The sequence below is a fragment of the Pristiophorus japonicus genome, chromosome 9 (assembly GCF_044704955.1).
Source record: "Pristiophorus japonicus isolate sPriJap1 chromosome 9, sPriJap1.hap1, whole genome shotgun sequence".
In the NCBI taxonomy this organism is placed as follows: domain Eukaryota; kingdom Metazoa; phylum Chordata; class Chondrichthyes; family Pristiophoridae; genus Pristiophorus; species Pristiophorus japonicus.
The window spans coordinates 107,273,174-107,297,746 of NC_091985.1; the positions used below are offsets into that span (position 1 = coordinate 107,273,174).

Sequence of the window (24,573 nt, forward strand, 5' to 3'; positions counted from 1 at the left end):
ACTTGCCCTCTCCCTCGAGTGTGGGCCCAGCTTGTGTGTGGTTGCTTTTCTCCAGGCAGGACCCATCAAAGCAGCGACCCTGTCTTCCACGGGTGTCAGTGGATGCAGATTTGCCGGGCCTCCTCCTGTTCGAGTTCTTTCCCTTTTGTTGTGTGCCACCTTCCTCTGCAAAGATGAAAATGGAACTTTTTAGCGAGGGTGTCTTTCTGCTGGGTGGGATGTATACAGCTGGTATACATTTACAATTGCAATTCCATTGAAAAATGAAAATATTACTTGCACTAACTACTTGACCAAGGTCACTTCTTTTTGCAACTGGCCTCCAGACCTCAGGGTGGTCACCATTGCATAGTAATCTTCTGTAAGTTGGTTCCAGCGTTTCTTCTTTTCTTTTGGTGAAACTTTTGTGTGACCTCTGCTGGTGTCCAGCTCGTGCCATCTGGCCTCAATTACAGTAACCAGTGCCTCCACTTCATCCTGTAAGAAATTCTTGTTTCTTGAGCCGCATTGCATATTGTATTGCAGCTCTGATTTTTCCAATGAGAATTAAAGTTCTCACACACAACTGGCTCTTTAAAAATGGCCGAATGCAGACTGGGAGCTGTACTGGGCATGTGCGCCCATAGCAATCACATCAAAAATGTCCTTTTTTTTTCCCCACATGAGCAGAAGGAAAGGGGGGTGGTAGTGGGGGCGGGGTAGCGGTGGTGGGGCATCGTTTTTTTTGGCACAGGCATTAGGCTCCACCCCCTGAAGCTAAAGGATAGGCTGCGCGGCGCCAATTTCAAAAAATAGAACGGGGAAACTTGCTAGTTATTTTTTTGGAATTGTCGGGGCCAATAAAAACAGGCGCAACTTTTGCTATATGCCAAAAAACGGCATTGGGGAAAATTGAGGCCTATGGCTGTAATCCTGTCATTTCTCTTCCACCCCCACCCCCCCTCCACAAAAGCAGGGGACAGTGAGGCCAATTGTAATGTTGCCCCAACTACCCTGGCTGAAATTGCCTCACCTGACATAGAATGAATGCAGAACCTTTCTATCCTCTATAGCTCAGTATTACATCACCTGGTGAATTTTTGCCCTGAGCAAGCAGAAAATCATTAGTTAATCTTTTAAAGGGAAATTCAAGTGATGGCAGTGTACCCTTTAAAGATGTAATGCCCCTCTTTTTATGTAAAATCACTGTTTTAGTTCTGTTCCAGTTGAGTACTTGAGCTGTAATTTGATTTGTGTGTTTACCTTTTAGAGCCACCAGTCAATCATGTTGGTGTGAGTAGGACGTCTGGCTCCACTTCTATTAAGGTAATCTTCTCATCAGTGCTGAAATTCTTGCCTACAATTTCTGTGTTTGGCAACTCTCTGATAAAGTAGACATCTTGTATCATTGAGACCATGAACGTTTTAAGTTAAGGACAACTGACGTATGTTACAGAATTTTAGAAAGTTTCCAAATGGCTGGAAGACTAAATATTTCATATACTCCATGCCTTCTATATGTTGTGCAACATCAGTGCTAAATTATTAGTTTGTAAGATAACAAATGTGTAACTGATGCAAATTGTTTTTCTGCAGAAGCAGTTGATTGTCTTGATTTATATCATCTGCTCGCCTCCCTCCCCAGTTTGTTCTGCACATGTAACTGAAGCTCAGTTTTCTTAAAGGAATACTCCCGGATAAGTTACTAAATGGCCCAATTCTTGATTGTCCTTCTGCAAAATGTAACCATACTGAATTTGTTTTTAAAAAGTTACAAGGTGACTTGGCCTCAATTGGGCCCGACATTCTTTTGCTGAGCTTTGGCTTTGAAATGTGAGTGTTTCATCACCTAACCAAAGCTCCCAGAATTCTCTGCTGCTTGTTTGTTTAAATGGATATTAAGAATCCTTCCCATTACCAGGAAGAAGTGATGAACTCTTCCAGTAACCCAGAGTGTTAATGATCTACATGGTGTGGTTCTGACCCCAAAGGTTCCAGATCTGGTCCTGGATCTCTGAGATGGCTGCTCTTGGGTGGGACAGAAGGTGCTTGCAGTATTGTTGGGTTAAAGAGAGAAAGAAAATCAGCCAGATTTACTGTTCTTAAACTTTCAGCATATGTATGGATAGTATCAGGCTCTGCTGTGATGGCAAAGGGTGACTGATGTCTGTGAAACTCTACCCTGGCAAGAGTTATCATTTTCACAAGAGGAGAGGAGAACGTAGTTGATTATTCATATAACTTGAAATGTTTTGTCTTAAGATGCAGACATACTTAACAGTTGGTTTATTTGTAATGGATACTGTTGGTGGATATTTTGGAAGAGCAGCATTCCTGGATTCAATTTGTAATGCCAGCAATTATGGCTTTGATAGATGTGTACAATGTTTGTGATGAGTAGTTTTCATTTATTCTGATAAAATCGATTTTATCAGCTTGTACTTGGATCTAAAAACGGTACAGTAATGTGATTTTGTTGTTAGAAAGTTATGTATAAAGTTTGTTCACGTAGGCTGTTCCTTTACCGATGATGGTCATCTTTGGTTCCATCCAGTGTAGATCCCTCATTGGACCAATGCAAAGAATCTAACATGAAGTCCAAAGTTTCTTACATAACTTGGTGACCTCCAAATGCAGAAAAAATAAATGATGCACTATCTTCTGTTGTGGTTCTTCGAAACAAATAATGATTGCATTTATTTGGGTGGGGACTAATTAACCAGTTTATAATCTTTCCTAAAAGGTTAATCTGACAGTAACTCACCCGTACTTTTTTTCCCCAGTGCAATTTAAACCTGAAGTTAAAGCCCTTCTATAATTAAGAACAGTATGGACTTGTTGTGTAATGGAAGAAGCATTTTATTTTTGAAGCTACGTATTACTGAAGGAAAGGAAGCTAAAAGCATGTATAGCAGGGTTGGAAAACTTCTTTCACCAAACTAGCCTGGGGCAATTAACTTTCCTGCTGTGGCAAGCTGGAAAAACAAAGGTAACTTGCAAGCTGTCTGCCTGTCTAAAAGTTGAAGTACAGTAACTTTTTATGCTGAAAAGTAGATTTAGAAAGCCATTCTTTCCAATTAGCAGCTAAATGTTACAGTATCAATATAACATTATACTCATCAACAATACATTGAAGTATTTACATGTAGAAAACCATAAATTACAATACAGTTTGCCAAAACTCAGTTACATTGGCCCCAAGTTTCCACACGCGGCGAAAAAGGCGCACCTCAGAGCCGGGCGCCTGTTTTTCGCGCCGAAAATGGCGCCGGAAAAAAAGTGCGGTATTCTCGAGCTCCTTGGAGCTCGATGTCTGCTTGGCGCGGCGCACGGGGCGGAGCCTACCACTCGTGCCGATTTTGTAAGTAGGAGGGGGCGGGTACAATTGAAATGAGGCTTCTTGGTGCCGGCAACCCTGCGCGTGCGCGTTGGAGCGTTCGCGCACGTGCAGTCTGAAGTAAACATTGGCACTCGGCCATTTTTAAAAATACTGCAGAAAAAGTGAAGATTTGTTTCTTGGACCCCTGCAAAGGCTTGTATTTTAATTTTCTTGATATTTCTGTGTGTGAGGGAGTGCTTTTAGCAGCACTGCTGAATAAATCACCTGCTGAAATCAGTGAGTTCAGATTTTCACTGCTAAACTTGCAGAACCGGTGCCTGCAAATTAAGGACTGTGTGTTTGGAGAAATAAAAGTGCCAATTCAACTTTGCAATGGATCAACGTCCACCAAGAACAAAGAATTTCTTGCATGAGGAAGCAAACCATTGCATAATATGTGGTGTTAACAATGCAGCACCCATTCTGCAAATGTAAATATAAATGTCGATGTGGCTGCCTCTCCCTGTCAGTCAGTCCCCCTCACAGCTTAAAGGCTGCTGCTGTTCTTTCTTCGGCTCCCGACCAGCCACTGACGCCGCTGCAATCCCATGGTCGAATGGCCTCGCGTCCGCTCCTGATTCTTCGGCTGCCTTCGAGCCACTGACGCCGCCCATGAGCGTGGCCGAACGGCCTAAAGAATTTTAAATCTGCAGCTGCGTGTGTCCTGTGTTCATTCTTCGGCTCCCGGCCAGCCACTGACGCTGCTGCAATCCCATGGCCGAATGGCCTCAAGTCCGTCCGGGTGCTGCATCTTCGCGGGGAATGAAGGCCTGCCTCAAGCACCACAGCTCAGTTCGAAGGCTGCTTGCTGCCTGCCGCTGCCGTCGAGACGAGACACTGATGCCACACCCCTGCCTCAAGCACCGCAGCTCAGTTCGAAGGCTGCTTGCTGCCGCTGCCGTCGAGACACTGACGCCACACCGCTGCCTGAAAGGCCTGCCTGAAGCACTTTCACACAGGTAGGAACATAGTTTATTTAATCTTTTCTTTGCTTATAAATTTTTATTCAGGTTGGATTTATTTGTATAATATTTGTATAAGTATAACTAAGGATTGATTGTAGAATTTAATGACTCCCCTCCCCCCTCCCCCCCCCCACCTCGTTCCCTACGCCTAATTTGTAACCTACGCCTGATTTTTTAAAGTGTAGACAAGGTTTTTTCAAGTGTGCAAAAATCTTCACTAACTCCATTCTAAGTTAGTTTGGAGTACGTTTTCACTGTGGAAACTTTGAAATCAGGCGTCAGTGGCCGGACCCGTCCCATTTTGAAAAAAAAATTCTGTTCCAAAGTGAAACTGTTCTACCTGACTAGAACTGCAGAAAACTAAATGTGGAGAATTCCGATTTCTAAGATACTCCGTTCTACACCAGTTGCTCCTAAAAATCAGGAGCAAATCATGTGGAAACTTGGGGCCATTAACCTTGCATGGCTTTAGTTGGGATTTTTTTTTTGTTCTTAATGCTGCCCACTTTGCATCCAATGTATTTAATTTGTTCTTGTTATCCTTTATTTTTGCTGTTACTGTGAACAAACGCTCCCTTTCCCTGTCTGCCTAAACTTCAGATCTCCACCCTTCAGATGATTCAATAATCACAGACATGAGTGTGATTTTAGTCTGTGTTTAAGTGAGTGTCTTCCCACTCACTCTCTTTCTGGCAGTCCTGACACATTCTGGGTTCTGTTCAATTTCTTTTGCGGTTGAATCTTCAGGCTTCCCAAATGTTTTGCTGATTAAGACGAGGAGTAGCTGCATATAGACCAGAAAGATCCCAGGTTTGTGCTCAGTTAGCTGATCTCAACCGGGATACATACAGGAGCAGATCAATTGCCATTACCACCCTAATATTAGGAACATATAGGAACAGGAGTAGGCCATTCAGCCCCTCGAGCCTGTTCTGCCATTTAGTGAAATCATGGCTGCTCTGTATCCTAACTTCATCCACCCGCCTTGGCATCATATCCCATTGTATCCTTAGCTAGCAAAAATATATCAATCTCAGATTTTGTTATTAATTGAGCTAGCATCTGTTGCTTTTTGTGGGTGACAGTTCCATGCTTCTACCACCTTTTGTGTGAAGAAGTGCTTCCCAACTTCTCTCCTGAATGGTCTGACTCTGATTTTAAGGCTATGTCCCCTTGTCTTTGATGCCCCCCACCACAGAAAAAGTTACTCTCTAACTACCAATCAATTCCTTTCAAAATCCTAAAAACTAAAATCAAATTACCCCTTAACTTTTTATATGCCAAGGACTATAAATCTAGTTTATGTAAAATCTCCTCATAATCTATCCTTGGGAGCCCTGTTTCCATTCTAGTGAATCTGCACTGCACTCATTCCAAGGCCACTATATCCTTTCTCAGGTGTGGTGCCCAGAACTGTACACAGTACTCCAGATGTGGTCAAACCAGGGCTTTGTTTAGCTGCAGCAAAACTAACTCCCATTATATGCTAGCCTTTTAGTTATAAAGGCTAACATTCCATTAGCCTTTTTGATTATTTTTTGTACCTGGCTACTACATTTTAGTGATCTGTGTACATGAACCCCTAAATCAATTTGGGACTCCACTGTTCCTAGCTTTTCACCATTTAAATTATACTCGTATTTATCCTTTTTTAGTCTGAAATGGATGACCGTACACTTGCCTGCATTGAAATCCATCTGCCAGTCTGCCCTCTCGCTTAATCTATCAATGTCTCTTTGTCAGTTTATGCTCCCAATTACACTACTAACTATGCCACCAATCTTTGTGTCATCAGCAAACTTAGATATCTGGCTTTCTATTGTGTTATCTAAGTCATTAATAAATATACTGAATAGTTGAGGCCCCAGCACAGTGCCTTGTAGGGCACCTTATGTATGTGTTGCCTTCTTGAAGTCTATATAAACTACATCCATAGATATTCCCCTGTCTACTACTGTGGTGATGAAAGTGCTCATTTGTTGAAGTTGGATAAGGACCGACTGGGTCAGGCTCAGTTTTGATGGCCCTCTGGCCTTTCCCTCGCAGTCAAGTAGGTGCTGACACTCTCTGCCTACTTGAAGAATGACAATGTGGGCAAGTTACTGAGTGATCTGGCACCAGTAGAACCATATCCTAGCAAAAAAAGTGTTTTCGTTCCCCTCAATCAGTACATTCTGCTTTTTAAGTCCCTGAAGTAAGGGTTTACACCCTTCCTGTTCTAGTAACATTTCCAGTCTAATAATCGACAGCTATATAATCCAGTCAGCCCACAGAAAGTGACTTCCATAAATCTGCAATGCAAATTATACTCATCCAGATTATCAATGTTCTGCATTCGCAGGCTTGTAGAACTTGTCTTGACAATGTTATCTCACAAGGTACATAGGAAATCAGATGGCAATTCTCAAACTCTTATTTCTGTTTCCCCCGTCCCATTAACAAAATAAAGTGGGTGTCTTGACTCCCTTGGAAATGGGCCCTTGTTGACAGTGTTTTAGATGCCTATTTGCTGGTGCATAATTGTGGTCTCTTAGTCTTGCTCCGCCCTCCTTCTCGTCCTAAAATAACCTCTGAAGTAGTTTGACTGAGATGAGAAATTCAGCATCTCGTGCGTGTAGTGTGTGTTTATCCAGAATGTGATACTTTGTTGCAGACGGAAAATAATCTTTTGAAAAAAAGAAAAATGCCAGACATTTAATGGGTTCTTCTGCAATTACATTGATTTGCCTATGTATATAACTTCAGTGCAAGGAATACTTGCCAAGCAGCTTTAAAGAGACAGGCTAGGTTAGCAGCTACATTAACACTGATTGAGATCCTGGACTATGTGAGCAATGTCATGGCAGATCCCCGAGTATTGGCAAAAGATTCCTCAGATTCTGCTTATCGAACATATGTGCTTTACTGGTGCTTCGTAGCCATCTTGAAAGTCTCAACAGTCCTATAACACAATGAGCTTTTTGAAAAAATTAAATAATGCCAGGGAGGTTCAGGGTGCATCTTAAACAAAATTTATTCAAGGAACAGATTTCATTTTGGTATTTCTCTTGATACTGCACATCATTCTGAGTATAAAGGTATTTGATTTAGTGGTATACTTCTCTCTTCTTAGCATTGGTAAATGTAACCAAACACATGAAAGGATTGATTGAGAAGTGCATTAACCTGGGCCCACAGTGTGCTGTGGGTAACATTTTTAGCATTTTTGTGCCTGAGAGTACAAATTGCAGACCTAAAACAGTTTGCTAATGACGATGTGGATTTAATCTGGTGATTTTGGTAAATTGCCAAAATCTACAAATTTAACTTCTAAATTTAACAAGTACTGCCAGCTGTACAACAGCAGTTTTTAGGAGATGACTTATGAGAAATCACGAGTTATCGTTCCAAAGCTGATCTCGCAATGGTTTCTTCATGGGGGTAAATAACTTTCTAGTCACCTTTAATTATATTCAAGTTTTCCCTATTAAGTTTTTTTTTCCCAATTCCCATCCATGCTGCTTCGCTATCTGAGTATAGCTGTTAGTTTGTTGACTGTTCAACACATATATTGAACAGGGGCTCTCACTACTGTCCATCATCCTGTTAAAGCAACAACTATGATTAAATGGGTTCAAACTACTGAACTGGTGTGTCCTGACATAGTATCCAGAAGCTTGTAACAATGGGCCCAAGTTTCCACAGGATAAAAAACAGGCGCCCCTCCGAGCTGGGCGCCTGTTTTTCGCGTCTAAAATGGCGCCTAAAAAAAACCTCGCAATTCTGGAGCGTTCTGTAGCTCCTTGTCTGCATGGCGTGGCACCCAGGGGGGCGGAGCCTACACTCGCGCCGATTTTGTAAGTGGGAGGGGGCGGGTACTATTTAAATTAGGTTTTTTTCCCTGCCGGCAACGCTGCGCGTGCGCGTTGGAGCGTTCACGCATGTGCAGTGTGAAAAAAACATTGGCACTTGGCCATTTTTGTAGTTCTTTGTAGCTGTTTAATTTTTGAACATTTTTTAAATAAAAGCACATTAGCACTTGCAGCCTTCTCACTGTCTCCTTCCCCCCCCTCCCCCGTGGGAACGAAGCGGCTGTTTAATTCCCCCCCCCCCCGTGGGAACGAAGCGGCTGTTTAATTCCCCCCTCCCCCGCGGGAACGAAGCGGCTGTTTAATTCCCCCCCCCCCCCGCGGGAACGAAGCGGCTGTTTAATTCCCCCCCCCCCCGTGGGAACGAAGCGGCTGTTTAATTCCCCCCCCCCCCCCGCGGGAACGAAGCGGCTGTTTAATTCCCCCCCCCCCCCCCGCGGGAACGAAGCGGCTGTTTAATTCCCCCCCCCGCGGGAACGAAGCGGCTGTTTAATTCCCCCCCCCCCCCCCCGCGGGAACGAAGCGGCTGTTTAATTCCCCCCCCCGCGGGAACGAAGCGGCTGTTTAATTCCCCCCCCCCCCGCGGGAACGAAGCGGCTGTTTAATTCCCCCCCCCCCCGCGGGAACGAAGCGGCTGTTTAATTCCCCCCCCCGCGGGAACGAAGCGGCTGTTTAATTCCCCCCCCCCCGCGGGAACGAAGCGGCTGTTTAATTCCCCCCCCCCCCCCGCGGGAACGAAGCGGCTGTTTAATTCCCCCCCCCCCCACGGGAACGAAGCGGCTGTTTAATTCCCCCCCCCCCCCGCGGGAATGAAGCGGCTGTTTAATTCCCCCCCCCCCCCCGCGGGAACGAAGCGGCTGTTTAATTCCCCCCCCCCCCACGGGAACGAAGCGGCTGTTTAATTCCCCCCCCCCCCCCCGCGGGAACGAAGCGGCTGTTTAATTCCCCCCCCCCATGGGAACGAAGCGGCTGTTTAATTCCCCCCCCCCCCCCGCGGGAACGAAGCGGCTGTTTAATTCCCCCCCCCCGTGGGAACGAAGCGGCTGTTTAATTCCCCCCCCCCCCCGCGGGAACGAAGCGGCTGTTTAATTCCCCCCCCCGTGGGAACGAAGCGGCTGTTTAATTCCCCCCCCCCGTGGGAACGAAGCGGCTGTTTAATTCCCCCCCCCCCCCGCGGGAACGAAGCGGCTGTTTAATTCCCCCCCCCCCCGTGGGAACGAAGCGGCTGTTTAATTCCCCCCCCTCCCCCGTGGGAACGAAGCGGCTGTTTAATTCCCCCCCCTCCCCCGTGGGAACGAAGCGGCTGTTTAATTCCCCCCCCCCCCCCCGCGGGAACGAAGCGGCTGTTTAATTCCCCCCCCTCCCCCGTGGGAACGAAGCGGCTGTTTAATTCCCCCCCCCCCCCCCGCGGGAACGAAGCGGCTGTTTAATTCCCCCCCCTCCCCCGTGGGAACGAAGCGGCTGTTTAATTCCCCCCCCTCCCCCGCGGGAACGAAGCGGCTGTTTAATTCCCCCCCCCCCCCGTGGGAACGAAGCGGCTGTTTAATTCCCCCCCCCCCCCCGCGGGAACGAAGCGGCTGTTTAATTCCCCCCCCCCCCCCGCGGGAACGAAGCGGCTGTTTAATTCCCCCCCCCCCCCCGCGGGAACGAAGCGGCTGTTTAATTCCCCCCCCCCCCGCGGGAACGAAGCGGCTGTTTAATTCCCCCCCCCGCGGGAACGAAGCGGCTGTTTAATTCCCCCCCCCGCGGGAACGAAGCGGCTGTTTAATTCCCCCCCCCGCGGGAACGAAGCGGCTGTTTAATTCCCCCCCCCCCCCCCGCGGGAACGAAGCGGCTGTTTAATTCCCCCCCCCCCCCCCGCGGGAACGAAGCGGCTGTTTAATTCCCCCCCCCCCCCCCCCGCGGGAACGAAGCGGCTGTTTAATTCCCCCCCCCGCGGGAACGAAGCGGCTGTTTAATTCCCCCCCCCGCGGGAACGAAGCGGCTGTTTAATTCCCCCCCCCGCGGGAACGAAGCGGCTGTTTAATTCCCCCCCCCCCCCCCCGCGGGAACGAAGCGGCTGTTTAATCCCCCCCCCCCCCGCGGGAACGAAGCGGCTGTTTAATTCCCCCCCCCCCGCGGGAACGAAGCGGCTGTTTAATTCCCCCCCCCCCCCCCCGCGGGAACGAAGCGGCTGTTTAATTCCCCCCCCCCCGCGGGAACGAAGCGGCTGTTTAATTCCCCCCCCCGCGGGAACGAAGCGGCTGTTTAATTCCCCCCCCCGTGGGAACGAAGCGGCTGTTTAATTCCCCCCCCCCCCGTGGGAACGAAGCGGCTGTTTAATTCCCCCCCCCCCCCCCGCGGGAACGAAGCGGCTGTTTAATTCCCCCCCCCCCCCGCGGGAACGAAGCGGCTGTTTAATTCCCCCCCCCCCCCCCCCCGCGGGAACGAAGCGGCTGTTTAATTCCCCCCCCCCCCCCGCGGGAACGAAGCGGCTGTTTAATTCCCCCCCCCCCCGCGGGAACGAAGCGGCTGTTTAATTCCCCCCCCCCCCGTGGGAACGAAGCGGCTGTTTAATTCCCCCCCCCCCCCCGTGGGAACGAAGCGGCTGTTTAATTCCCCCCCCCCCCACGGGAACGAAGCGGCTGTTTAATTCCCCCCCCCCCCCCCGTGGGAACGAAGCGGCTGTTTAATTCCCCCCCCCCCCGCGGGAACGAAGCGGCTGTTTAATTCCCCCCCCCCCGTGGGAACGAAGCGGCTGTTTAATTCCCCCCCCCCCCCGTGGGAACGAAGCGGCTGTTTAATTCCCCCCCCCCCCCGTGGGAACGAAGCGGCTGTTTAATTCCCCCCCCCCCCGTGGGAACGAAGCGGCTGTTTAATTCCCCCCCCCCCCGTGGGAACGAAGCGGCTGTTTAATTCCCCCCCCCGCGGGAACGAAGCGGCTGTTTAATTCCCCCCCCCGCGGGAACGAAGCGGCTGTTTAATTCCCCCCCCCCCCTCCCCCGCGGGAACGAAGCGGCTGTTTAATTCCCCCCCCCCCCCCCCGCGGGAACGAAGCGGCTGTTTAATTCCCCCCCCCCCCCCCCCGCGGGAACGAAGCGGCTGTTTAATTCCCCCCCCCCCCCCGCGGGAACGAAGCGGCTGTTTAATTCCCCCCCCCCCCCGCGGGAACGAAGCGGCTGTTTAATTCCCCCCCCCCCCCCCCGTGGGAACGAAGCGGCTGTTTAATTCCCCCCCCCCCCCCCCGCGGGAACGAAGCGGCTGTTTAATTCCCCCCTCCCCCGCGGGAACGAAGCGGCTGTTTAATTCCCCCCCCCCCCCGCGGGAACGAAGCGGCTGTTTAATTCCCCCCCCCCCCCCCGTGGGAACGAAGCGGCTGTTTAATTCCCCCCCCCCCCCCCGTGGGAACGAAGCGGCTGTTTAATTCCCCCCCCCCCCGTGGGAACGAAGCGGCTGTTTAATTCCCCCCCCCCCCGTGGGAACGAAGCGGCTGTTTAATTCCCCCCCCCCCCCGTGGGAACGAAGCGGCTGTTTAATTCCCCCCCCCCCCCGTGGGAACGAAGCGGCTGTTTAATTCCCCCCCCCCCCGTGGGAACGAAGCGGCTGTTTAATTCCCCCCCCCCCCCGTGGGAACGAAGCGGCTGTTTAATTCCCCCCCCCCCCCCCCCCCCGCGGGAACGAACTCTTTGTGCCTGAAGCACTTTCACACAGGTAGGAAGATGGTTTATTTAATCTTTTCTTGGCTTATAAATGTTTATTCAGGTTGGATTTATTTGTATAATATTTGTAGAAGTATAAATAAGGATTTATTATAGAATTTAATGACTTTCCTCCCCCCCCCCTCACTTCGTTCTGGACGCCTAATTTGTAACCTGCGCCTGATTTTTTAATGTGTAGAACAGGTTTTTTCAGTTCTACAAAAATCTTCACTTGCTCCATTCTACTTTAGTTTGGAGTACGTTTTCACTGTGGAAACTTTGAAATCAGGCGTCAGTGGCCGGACACGCCCCCTTTTTGAAGAAAAAATTCTGTTCTAAACTAGAACTGTTCTACCTGACTAGAACTGCAGAAAAAAAAATGTGGAGAATTGCGATTTCTAAAATAGTCCGTTCTCCACCAGTTGCTCCTAAAAATCAGGCGCAAATCATGTGGAAACTTGGGCCCAAAGTCTGTATTTATAGCCTGTAAATTGTATGCATGTGTTTTTAAATGCTATGTGCAATAGTCTATTAAGACACTGATTTTGTTCTTTTTTGGTATTTGGGAGTTGTTCATCTATTAAAAAAGAACTGTAACATGGGATTCCTTATCCCTAAGCAGATTAGGCAACATAGGAATTCTGCCATTTTTCTCCCAGGGATTTAGGAATTTGAACATAGAAAGGGTCCTTGTGTTGCCATACAGGGGTCAAATAGACCCACAGTGACCTTCCTGCATCTGCTTGGAATAGACTCCTCCTACAGAGAGATTGTATGTTTGTTTGGACTTTGAAGAAGAAAAGATTAAGATGACGGAGAAGAATATAGATGAGACACCAACAATCCTGACTGGGTGGACTGTAATTGTGTAACTAAACTGTCAAAAGTAGAAATGCTGGGACTTTTTAAACATGGCTAAAAAGTTATTTATATTTTTGACTGATTGTAGGAATGTGGAACTTCTATACTGGATTGGAGGTCACCTGTGATTCACAGTGAATCAGTCCCTGACAGCCCAACAGTGGTGTGTGATTGAGCTTCAGCCCAGGCAGCGGTTAAAAGCATAAAACTCAAAGCCCTGGGTTGGAAGGATTAAAACAAAGTCCGGTTCCTTAGCCTGGCTACCTTCCAGCGATCCCTTGTGAGAGTGACCCCTTATAAACATCGTATGAACACAGAATCTCACCATGTTTAGATATCCCCACCCTGCCAAAGTTCTTCGTCCAGGCTTGCACATTAAGAATAACTACTTGTGCAAAGGATCATCGGGTAATTAGTGCACTTGGAAGCATACTCCAGTGTAAGTGCCCTAAAGGCGGAGGGGGTGGGAGAGCCATTAATAGATGGGACTTTCATGCTGCATAGTTTCTTGAAGAATGTGAGTAATACAGCCTTGCTGAAAAAAATGCAAGAACATGGGATTCTCCTGGGATTTGAAGCCTGGCCATCTAATCAAACGGCTGATTTTAATTGTCTACCAGTGAGCTTTTGTTTGTAAGTGAGGATTTTCCAACAATACTCTTTTACAGGTTGAGGATTTTTAATAGGCAGACATCTGTTCCAATCTGTTTTTGTTCATTTAGATCAAATTTTAAATGTCGGAGAATCAGGGATGCAAGACACTGCTGTTCACACCTATAGGCCTGTGTTAGAACCAACTCGGTGAGAAGGTTGATGGTCTCTTTTCCCTGACAGCTGTTGAATGTTACGTGTCAGAGTTTTGGCCTGATCAGTCACTGGGCTTTTCTACTTGAAATTGCAGTTGAAATCTTCCATGGATATTGGAGTGTCGGAAATGTTGAAAGTGCTTATTGCACCCTACTCCTGTCATCTTCCCTCCCCCACTACCGCCATGCATTCCATTTCAGCTAGGGTGAAACACTGCATGTGGTAACTACAGATGGAAATGAAAATGCCATGAATGTCTGAAATTAAAAATAAATCAGAAAATGCTTAAATGTACAGCAGGTCAATCAGCATCTGAAAGAGAAAAGATTTACATCAGTGCTCATCAGAATTGTAGTGGTTCTATTATAGTTAGTAGACCTAAAAACAATACATTTTTAAACTGCATGTTGCACCTACTACGACAGCTTTTAGTTCTAAAGGATGAAGGACTCAAGCCATGAAACAATATAGCAGCTACAATGATGTACAGAAAACCTACAGGTAATTTATAGAACTGACGGAATAATTCTTGTCGGTATTAAGCAAGTATCAATATTCAAGATATTACGTCTTTACTCTCTCTCTTTTTGTACAATCTCTATATCATCATCATAGGCGGTCCCTCGAACGAGGATGACTTGCTTCCACAAGAGTTCAGATGTTTCAATGAAGGACCCGATGTTCCAGTCCTGAACTCCAATTGAGGGGGTGGAAGATGCCTGTGCGTGGATTTTTTAACGTGTGGTGACCATTGCACATCAGCCACCACACGGGCTCGACAAAGCTAGGCCTTTATCCAGTGGCAAGGGCTGAACCTGGATGACTGAAGACCTGCTCTGCTGCACAGACTTAGTGCGCGCACATATCGCAGTGTGGGCAGGCCCGTGCTGCCCCTGGGCCGCACTTTCGGCCATGATATTCCAGGACCCAGCTCTATTTATAGCCCCGACGCGGTGGTGTGTTCTCTCAGTTCGGGGTGGCCCATGATGTTCCAGGGCCCGCTGCTTGAGCTCCTGAGTGGGGGTAAGGTCAGAGAAATGCCGAATGACTGACTGTGCTCTTATATGCATTTATTTAAAGAACTCCGCAGAACATGCTCCTTCGTCGTGAATCATAATTATGAAAAAAGTGTTTGCTTGTGCTTGACTCAAATTAAATTATCGAAGGTGGTTGGGAAAATGATTGTAACATAGAATCATAGGAATTTACAGCATGGAAAGAGGCCATTTCGTGTCTGCGCCGGCCTACAAAAAGCTATCCAGCCTCATCCCACTTTCCAGCTTTTGGTCCGCAGCCCTGTAGGTTACAGCACTTCAAGTGCACATCCAAGTACCCTTTAAATGTGGTGAGGGTTTCTGCCTCTACCACCCTTCCAGGCAGCGAGTTGCAGACCCCACCACCCTCTGGGTGAAGAAATTTCCCTTCAAATAGCCTCTAAATCGCCTACCAATTACTTTAAATCTATGTCCCCAGGTTGTTGACCCCTCAGCTAAGGGAAATAGGTCCTTCCTATCCACTCCATCTAGGCCCCTCATAATTTTATATACCTCAATAAGGTCTCCCCACAGCCTCCTTTGTTCCAAAGAAAACAAACCCAGCCTATTCAATCTTTCCTCATAGCTAAAATTCTCCAGCATAGCCAACATCCTCGTAAATCTCCTCTGTACCCTCTCTCATGCAATCACATCTTTCCTGTAATGTGTTGACCAGAACTGCATACAGTATCTAGCTGTGGCCTAACTATGTTTTATACAGTTCAAGCATAACCTCCCTGCTCTTGTATTCTATGCTTCGGCTAATAAAGGCAAGCATTCCATATGCCTTCTTAACCACCTTATCTACCTGGCCTGCCACCTTCAGGGATCTATGGACATGCATAGAAACATAGAAAATAGGTGCAGGAGTAGGCCATTCGGCCCTTCTAGCCTGCACCACCATTCAATGAGTTCATGGCTGAACATGCAACTTCAGAACCCCATTCCTGCTTTCTCGCCGTACCGCTTGATCCCCCTAGTAGTAAGGACTTCATCTAACTCCTTTTTGAATATATTTAGTGAATTGGCCTCAACAACTTTCTGTGGTAGAGAATTCCACAGGTTCACCACTCTCTGGGTGAAGAAGTTTCTCCTCATCTCGGTCCTAAATGGCTTACCCCTTATCCTTAGACTGTGACCCCTGGTTCTGGACTTCCCCAACATTGGGAACATTCTTCCTGCATCAGTCTGGTGAACCTTCGCTGCACTCCCTCAATAGCAAGAATGTCCTTCCTCAAGTTAGGAGACCAAAACTGTACACAATACTCCAGGTGTGGCCTCACCAAGGCCCTGTACAACTGTAGCAACATCTCCCTGCCCCTGTACTCAAATCCCCTGGCTATGAAGGCCAACATGCCATTTGCTTTCTTAACCGCCTGCTGTACCTGCATGCCAACCTTCAATGACTGATGTACTCCCAGGTCCCTTTGTTCCTCTAAATGGTAGGACACTGAGAAGTGTAATGTGTATTCCCTTGCCTTGTTAGACCTCCCCAAATGCATTACCTCACACTTCTCCGGATTGAATTCCATTTGCCACTGTTCTGCCCACCTGACCAGTTCAATGAAATCTTCCTGCTGTCTACAGCTTTCTTCTTCATTATCAACTGCACGGCCAATTTTAGTATCATCTGCAAACTATTTAATCATACCCTCTACATTCAAATCTAATTCTTTGAAATATACCAGAAAAGGCAAGGGACCTAGTATTGAGCCCTGCAGAATCCCACAAGAAACAGCCTTCCTGTCACAAAAATACACATCAACCATTATCCTTTCCTTCCTGCCTCTGAGCCTATTTTGGATCCAACTTGTCACTTTGCCCTGGATCCCATGGGCTTTTACTTTCGAGACCAGTCTGCCATGTGGGACTTTTTCAAAAGCCTTGCGAAAATCCATATACACTTCATCGAACACAGTACCCTCATCGACCCTCCTTGTTACCTCCTCAAAAAATTCAATCAAGTTAGTCAGATACAACTTTCCCTTAACAAATCTGTGCTGACTGTCCTTGATTAATCCGTGCCTTTCTAAATGAAGATTTATCCTGGCCCTCAGAATATTCTCCAATAATTTTACCACCACCGAGGTTAGGCTGACTGGCCTAATTACTCGGTCTATCCCTTTCTCTCTTTTTAAACAAAGGTACCATGTTAGCAGTTCTCCGGCACCACACCTGTAGCCAGAGAGGATTGAAAATGATGGTCAGACCCTCTGCTATTTCCTCTTTTGCTTTTCTTAACAGCCTGGGATACATTTCATCCAAGCCTGGGATACATTTCATCCAGGCCTGGGGAGTTATCTACTTTCAAAGCTTCTAAACCCCTTAATACTTCCTCTTTATTTCATCTAACATTCCACACTCCTCCTCCTTGATTGCAATGTCTGCATTGACCCCTCTTTTTTTTGTAAACGGACGCAAAGTATTCATTAAGAACCATGCCCACATCTTCCGCCACAACACACACATTACCTTTATAGTCTCTAATAGGCCCTATTCCTGCTTTAGTTATCCTCTTGCTCTTAATGTATTTATAAAATATCTTTAGGTTTTCCTTGATTTTACTTGCCAACATTTTTTCATGCTCTCTCTTTGCTTTCTTAATTTCCTTTTATAATTATAAATTGTAATGGATGTTTTAGGTTCTGCATGATTTAGCATCAATGGCTGTGGGGCAGTAGGGATTGGAGTTAGCATCAATTGTTGTGGGGCAGTAGGGATCGGAGTTAGCATCAATGTATGTGGGGTAGTAGGGATAGCTGTCTGAAAACTGGGATGCTGGCAAAACATGAAAGATTAAATGTAAATGATTGACTTGTGTTCTCTCCGAATCTGGAGAGATTTATTCATTGGCCAGAGGTCTTTCCAGTACAGAATATGTAAGAATTCTTTTTGAGGCATGACCATGATTAGTTCTTTGTTATGTGTATGTATTCATACCAAGAGCCGGTCGCTGGCAGAATACAAATCAGATGGTGATGGCTTTCACCCAAGTGGAATAAAACAACAGCTTCCCGATAACTGGCAAAACTACTGGAAAACATTCATCATGTGCAAGTCACAATATTTTTGAAGTCACCTTTTGATGTTGCAGAGATGAAAGGTTACAGGGTCCAGTGATTTAAGTATGTCTAAGCATAGGTCAAAGTTTCAGAACTCTGTTTGAGACAAAAGGCAACAAAAAAGTACCAGTCTGACATTCATTTGTGTTTCTTTTAATTGTCCTTGAACTTTGTTTTTACCCCAAGGTTTGTACCAGCGCTCTGCAATTTGCATGGAGTCGGTCTTTGCATAATGGTCAGGCAAATGTAATTATTTCAGGAAATTTACTTCATTTAAAATTGCTCTGGAATTCCTTCATGAGGTAATTTCCTTCAGTTGAAGCAGTTGTGGTAGCTTTAGGGGCCTGACGTGGGAGATACAGATTGCCACTATAAATATACACTACTCATTTATGAGAGCAGAAAATGGAGATGAAGTGCTGATTACTTTTTTTTAAACACTTAAAGGTTACTCATCTGAGTAGATGCACTTTTTGGGGGAATACTTGGATAATTGAAATGGGCAATTTAATTGCAGAGTATGTTTTTGAAAAATTTAAGTAGTACAGTTTCTCTATAGGTAACATCCAATGTTATTCTGCATGGATGGGTACCAGGATCTATTGGTAAAGGAATATACAGCATTGTGCATTTTGATTGCTCTGTGTTTATTTCTTTGTATTCGAGGATAATACTGGAATAATTTGTGTTCATGTCATTATAGACTTCCATCAAGGTCTGCAATTATCGTGGGTAGTCTGAAAGCCCAGTGATTGTGTTTGCTAATCATTTGTTTACTGCAAACCGTTTCAGTATTTCTACCAAGCAGAATTTACATGCTGCAAACAAAATACAGCTTTAATAAGGGCATTATTCCAAAGGAACGAGGTAGTTTTAAAATGATTGGAATATATATATAGAAACTGTTATTATGAACTAGAATGAACAAGTTAGCTTTGATCATGCAGCAAATTTTAAAAGCTTTTAAATAACTTCTTGCATTCTGCTTCATTGTACTTCATTTTCTCTTGAAAGACATCTTTTAATTTATGTAAATTCCCATCACAGTGTAAATGACATGAATGGTTTCTTTGCTTTAAACTGATTAGAGCGGTATAGTGCTTACCCCTAGTGATAAGTTGAAGGGTGTTTAAATTAGTGCTAAGATTTGTGAATACAGACCACTCACTTTTTGTTTCCTTTAACCCAGGCAGAATGTGTGTCTTTTGCATTTCTGTTCATTAAGACAAAGCTGTTGGCTCACTTACTGGCAAGCACCTGCTATTCTCTGCTAATGACTTTTTAATTGGTCATTGACTAATTGTTCACTAAAGTGCTGGGCAGATGCATGAAATTTGTATCCGTAAAATACCCGTCTTTATTTTTATTCTCTCCGTTTTTCACTTCTGAAGACTCCTTTTGTAATCGGCAGCACAACAGAGTATTTGCATTTCTTGCCTTAATTGTAATTGCTGGATGCTGCTGCTCTATGGCAAATGCCAAGCAGCTGTGGGCAATGATTATCTCACAATGAGGTGGGTACATTACTTTATCAATAGGTAGGTCAGACCTTGGTTGGATTGCTAACGGGCAGGGGGAGGAGCAACAGCAGCACTGTTGGCACCATGTTTAACCATACAATCACACCAGCATTCTTTCTGCCTTGAGCTGGTCTGGGTAGAAATGTTTCCTTTTTGTCAGGAGTACAGGAGAGTATTAATTGCTGCACTGTGCTGCTGTGCAGACACCTGATCAGGCTGCAAGTGTGTAGCTGTGCCTCCTACCAATTGGCTAGACAAATACTTGGCAACACAAAAACACTCTGGGGAAGAGGACTGAGTTCCACCCTACTTTTTCAGCATGATGGCAGTAAATCGTTGTTGAAAACAAACTGAGCTTGCAGTTGTTAGCTTAATGGCGTCTGTTTTGGATTTTTCAGGTAATTAGCTCACTTTCGTTTGCATTGTTTTGTAAGGATTATGTGGCGTGTGTTTTTTGTATGATTCCAATAAAATCGGCGCACCCTTGTACTGTTCTAAGGATTGTTAACATTTTAGGAATGTATCCTGTGAACACTGAACTTGCGCAGGAAGTCAACTAAATAACACTTGTTAATGCAATGAACACAATGGGAGGATGTAAACTTTACTTCACAGTGAAAGTACATCGGGAGTTTGAGTAACTAGTTTACGAAGTGTCTGAGTATTGGTTAGTTTTTATATCGAAGAACCTATGGAAGATGTCGGTGGTTTTGTATTGTGTGAACGGCTTTTTGATTCAGCAGTTGGTATTCCATTGAGTTCTCTTGAAAATGCTTTGCATATATTGGAATACCATTTGCCTGTATTTGGCAGTTGCTATGTCAAAGGATCAAGTTATTGCAGGTTGCATTTTGCAAAAGCGTACAGTCATTTTTCTTGTAATGAAAATACTGCAGAGATGGATGATTTAGGCATGGACAAATGTTATGTGCTTCCATCTAAGATGTTCCAACTTGTGATGGTTTAAGAATATATTGTAATCGGTCTTTCATTTTTTTTAAGTTGAAGCTTTGTCCTCACTGTTGTAATTCTTCAGTTCACAAAGGAAAAGTTACAGTTTCATGATGTGCTGATTATAATACGTAGTCCAAGTCTGTAGATGTTGAAGATCTTCCCATCCTGTTCCTCGGGTTTCCGTTATGATTCCCGCTGTGAAATTGAAATGTCAGATGAACAGCCCCTGAAGTTTGTGCCATCTTTTAGATACTTCTGACTTTAAAAAAACATGTCTTTCTCCTGCTTCGCAGGCTTTGTAAAAAATGTGTATATGTATTTTCTTAAATGGGAACTGACTTACTTTTTAACAAGGCGATAACAAACTGCTTTCAGATTATTATATGTGATGCAATCTTGTCATTATAAAGGATTCTGCCTGTTGGAATATGGGGCTCAAATTTTGGCTCGAGTTCCTCCTATTTTTTTTGGAGCAACTAGTTTAGAATGGAGTATCTTAAAAAATTGCAATTCTTGGCATTTAGTTTGCTCCAATTCTAGTGAGTTAGAATAGTTTTGTTTTCGAACAGTTTTTTTTTCAAAAGGGGGCATTACCAGCCACTTACGCCTGTTTTGTAAGTTTAGGCAGCGAAAACTTACTCCAAACTAACTTAGAATGGAGTAAGTGTAGATTTATGTACGCTCAGAAAAACCTTGCCTACACTTAGAAATCAGGTGTAGGGAATGAGAGAGTGGGGGGGGTGGGGTGGAGTTTTCAAACATTAAAGACGTCACTTTTACAAATTAAGAGCCATCATCAATAATAAATGAAAATCAATAAATCAATGAAAAATGTTTTTTTAAAAAAAAATAAGTTTCTACTCCCCTACTGCAGCACGAGGAGCTCTCCAACAGTGTGCTGGGATGGCCCCCGCGCCTCCCTGCAGTGTCTCCCTCTCTCTCTCTCTCTCTCTCTTTCTCTCTCTCTGTCAGTGGCTCTGTGTTTCTGATAAGGAGGCGGGGGGGGGGGGGCACTTGTGAGCCTGAACTTCCATTAGTACAAAACGCTTGCAAGAATCAAACTCCACTTACTCACTTCACACAAGTATTAATTATTTTAAGAAAAGTCCTGCCCAACTACATCAAGGTGCTGAACTCACTGTGCTGAATTTATTTTTCCTTTTGGGTTGAGTTTGACCTATCGCATAGAGTAAAGCAGAGCTCGAGCTTCATTTCGCGTGTAATTTGGCTGTTGCACTTTAATGAGAAGGAGGCTATCAACATTTTAAAAAGTTGTGTCTAATTAGAGTTAGTGGATAAACTCAATGCAGACAGGAGCTTTGGCATCCCAAAAATGTGGCTTCTATTTCAGATAATCCGTGTCCCTCGACATGTTCATGATATAGGATAGAAGAGTTGAGCGTGAAGATAAATGTATTCCTTTTACATGAATGCTGAATGTTCACATTACCTGTGCATTATGTTGATCCCAAATCCAGTTGATTGTTCTCAAATGCACAGGTCAGTGATGGGCTGGAAATGTGAGTGCACAGTGCCGTGTGGATGCAATTATGCCTTGGGGGAATTGCTGCTTTTAAGAAACTGTTTTGGGTTTATAAAGCAAATTAATGCCTCTTGAAAACTGTTTTACATTTTGCTGTTGGCACACCATAAATTTAAATTTGGTGTGTTCCCACCTGTAAGAATAACATTTAATAAAACAAATCTATTGAGTTACAAACAGAAAATACGAGAAATACTCAGCAGGGCATGCAGCATATGTGGAGAGAGAAACCGATTCAGGTTAAAGCCCTTTTGTCCGAATCATTGATCTGGAACTTGCAGTAAGTGGCGAAGCAAAGGTGTGAAGGGCCAGTGGCAAACTCGCCATCTCTGCCAAGCTTCATTTTTTTTGACCTAATTCAAATTAACATAGTGGGAATTGCCTCGTGCGAGCTGCCGTGATGTCATCAAGCTGTCTTAAGTAGCCAATTAAAACACAGATTTCTCACTGACCGTGAACAAGGAAGTGAGTAAGCTCTTAAAATAACAATTTAAAAATGTTAGAGCAAAGCAAAGATTGGGTCTCGAACATGAGGAAAAAGGCGAATCTGAAATAAAGATGAAGCGTTTAAAATCAATTTTCCTAATGGATAAGTTTGTCACTGCACAAAATTAAAAGGAGTTTTTCAGGTCCATAACCTTTGCTTAGCAGTCAGTATGCTGTTAAAACCCCAGTTACGCCTAATCCCTTTGGGTGTAACATTTAATTAGGAATTTAACAGTGGTATTACTGCGGCAGAACCAAAGTTTTCAATACTTTCCCTGATTTGAGAGAGTTTGCTGATTGCTGGCTCTTTGGTGGGGGCGGTGCACAGTGAATGACAGACCACAAATTCAAGATTTCCGCATTAGGCTACGCAAGCGATAAATCCTGAAGTTGTAGTCAATTTCAAAGGCGGAATGATAGTTTGCCGTCATCGGGACTGAAAATTCTGGGTCATTAAGTAATGTGAGTGCGTAAAGCACCAAGCTTGAAGAGCACGTCTATCATTGAGGTGATTTTCTTCAGTTAACCTGTGGAATTCCCTACCGCAGAGAGTTGTTGATGCCAATTCATTGGATATATTCAAGAGGAAGTTAGATGTGGCCCTTACGGTTAAGGGGATCAAGGGGTATGGAGAGAAGGTAGTACTGAGGTGAATGATCAGCCATGATCTTATTAAATGGTGGTGGAGGCTCGAAGGGCTGAATGGCCTACTCCTGCACCTATTTTCTATGTTTCTATTACTAAGACATTTTGCGGGGGAGAATTGTGGTTGGAGGCTTCCTTTGGACGAACTCCTCCCACCCTGCTTTTACTAGGTATTAGAGTTTGAAGGACATTCGCTGGGCAAGAGTTGGGCAAATAGCCCAATCTCTGCCTCATGGATGTCCTTCCTGCGGGGATGCGTTGGATCTGTCAAAAGAAATGTTGATGGATTGGAAAAGCTGGTTCTTGCCACATGCACATCGTGCACCAAGAACCGGCATTTGCGAGGTCTCTTTGGGTGTGTGAGCACATCGTACGCACCCGACGAGGCTGCAATTTTCAGCATCCTATGTTCCAATTTATTGAAATGTTATACTTAAACAATTTATTTTGAAACTCGTGCATTGATATTGATGCAGTTTAATACAGTCCCGAGGCAGTTGTAATTCACTTGCCATTTTGCAGCAATTTTTAAAAGAGTAGCTATGAGATGGAGGAACGTCATGTCTATTCTAACTGTTAAACTGTTTAGTGGGCCTTTGTGTCTCAGGAGTACTGGTGTGGTTAGGAACAGTGGGTAGTAGGATGGTGTTGCAATTAGAGGGGCATCTCAGCATTTTGCCATAGTGTGAAAAGGCTGATGTGGGCAGTTAAATAATGTCAGTGCAGCAACAGCAGGAGGATTATGACAACATCAAAAATAACCCAGATGGACGTTCCTTCCATTATGAATAAATCATCGAATATGGGGAGAGAGATTAAGCCATTATAGACAAACAATTGCTCCTGAGTTCACAAGCAATAAAGCACTGATGGCAACCCTCCCCCACCCCCCCCAGCCCCCCGCAAACCACCCCCAACTGAGATGAAAGATACATATTCTGAGGCCGCACCAAAGCTGCTCTGTAACTTTTGATTAGGAGGTGAACAATAGTGGCCCAGTGTTAATTGCCCTTATTTTTTTTTCTTCCCTTTTATGGAACAGTTAGGATCAAGTCATTGTCCTGTGGGTAATTCCAGGTTTGTGCCTGCATTTTTACCTTTCTAAGCTCAACATTTTCTTAAAAAAATAATTTGGGGGAAAATAATTGGGAAAGCACTTAGCTATTAAGCAGATTAATCAGGAGACTTTGATTCCTTGAGTGATTTGTTTGAACTTGGGTACAGCATGTATCAATTAACTTTATAACAATTAAAATAATATATTGCCATGTTGTGGTATTGAAACATTGTTACAGAAAAAGTTGAAATAAAAACACATTTTTGAAACTGTTACAAATATTTTGACATGATTGTCAGAGAAATGATCCATTGCCAGGAGGAGTTGAGAGAACAAAGCAATTGGGTGACACAGTATGTTGGATCACTATCCTTTCATCTTAGAGAATGTGAGTTTCTTTCCAGCCCAGAAATCAAGGATGAAGGTCCCCTTACCCTTATGATGTTTAGGGTTGGTTGTGACATTTTAGCTGTTGGCAATTTTAGCCCAGTTGCTGCAACATGAAGCGATTCTCCATGTTGATACCAGTAGGAACGAAATTAACAATCCAGAGGCTATAAGGAAAAAAAAGTAACTAATGTATTGATGTTTTCTTTAGTTGAGACTGTAGTTCATAAAAACTTAATAGGAGCAGGAGTAGGCCATTTGGCCCCTCGAGACTGCTCCACCATTCAATAAGATCATGGCTGATCTGATCTTGGCCTCAACTCCACTTCCCTGCCTGCTCCCCATAATCCTTGACTTCTTTTTCATTTT

General features: G+C 45.0%; 1 protein-coding gene across 1 annotated transcript in view; it reads left to right on the plus strand.

The window, feature by feature from the left end:
• Positions 1 to 24,573, plus strand: part of LOC139273164 (rho guanine nucleotide exchange factor TIAM2-like) — a 418,212-nt gene that overhangs the window by 88,692 nt on the left and 304,947 nt on the right. Inside the window, exon 3 of the mRNA XM_070889673.1 lies at positions 1,250 to 1,305. The gene's annotated coding sequence lies outside the window, so the exon portion shown is untranslated. The remainder of the gene's footprint in view (positions 1 to 1,249; positions 1,306 to 24,573) is intronic.